Source organism: Grammomys surdaster, unplaced genomic scaffold, assembly GCF_004785775.1.
Source record: "Grammomys surdaster isolate TR1022 unplaced genomic scaffold, NIH_TR_1.0 111552, whole genome shotgun sequence".
In the NCBI taxonomy this organism is placed as follows: Eukaryota; Metazoa; Chordata; class Mammalia; order Rodentia; family Muridae; genus Grammomys; species Grammomys surdaster.
The window spans coordinates 1-1,126 of record NW_021611463.1 but is presented as its reverse complement, the minus strand read 5'-3'; the positions used below and the strand labels follow the sequence as shown (position 1 = coordinate 1,126).

The following is a 1,126-nucleotide window of genomic DNA, read 5'->3' as shown; positions in this document are numbered from 1 at the left end:
AAAAGCTAGTGAAAAATTCAGGAAAAATAGTCAAAACTTGAAGAAATTATACACAGTCAGGAATAAACTATAATCAAATGGAAGAGAAACCAAAGAAAGTTATGAACAAGGAGAAATTTGCATTTAAAATTCATAAAAAATAGAAAATTGATAAGGAGACCATTTGATTTGTAAAGGAATATGTTTTAAAACAGTTTTTCCTGACAAAATTGAACATTTACTTGGCAAAAAATTCATAAAATTGAAAACACTGTGGAAAAAGCTAGTGAAAAATTCAGGAAAAATACTGAAAACTTGAAGAAAAATTAAAACCCCAACGATAAACTATAATCAAACTGAAGAGAAATCAAAGAAAGTTATGAACAAGGAGAAATTTGCTTTTAAAATTCATAAAAAAAGAAACATGATAAGCAGACAATTTCATTTGTAAAGGCATGTGATTTAAAACAGTTTTTCCTGATAAAATTGAACACTTACTTGGCAAAAATTCAAAAATTGAAAACACTGTGGAAAAATCAAACAAAAGAAATATCAAGCTGGGGAATTCATGTGGAGGTCAGAGTGAAAGCAGGTGTGAGTGGAAGCAACAGAAGGAGTCATGGCTGCCAAAGTGTTTGAGTGCATCGGAAAGTTCGGCCTGGCGTTAGCAGTTGCAGGAGGTGTGGTGAACTCTGCTCTATATAATGTGGATGCTGGACACAGAGCTGTCATCATTGACCGATTCCGTGGCGAACAGGACATTGTGGGAGGGGAAGGGACTCACTTTCTCATCCCTTGGGTACAGAAACCAATTATCTTTGACTGCCGCTCTCGACCACGGAATGTCCCGGTCATCACTGGTAGCCAAGACCTACAGAACGTCAACATCACACTGCGCATCCTCTTCCGGCCAGTGGCCAGCCAGCTCCCTCGTATCTACACCAGCATCTGCGACGACTGTGATGAGCGGGTGCTGCTGTCTATCACCACAGAGATCCTCAAGTCCGTGGTGGCTCGGTTTGATGCTGGAGAATTGATTACCCAGCGAGAGCTGGTCTCCAGGCAGGTGAGCGATGACCTCACAGAGCGAGCAGCAACAATTGGGCTCATCCTGGATGACGTGTCCCTGACACATCTGACCTTCGGG

The 1,126-nt window shown here is 40.9% G+C and overlaps 1 pseudogene; it reads left to right on the top strand.

The window, feature by feature from the left end:
- Nucleotides 1-542: 542 nt before the first annotated feature.
- LOC114635544 lies at nt 543-1,123 on the top strand (annotated as a pseudogene).
- Nucleotides 1,124-1,126: the final 3 nt, after the last annotated feature.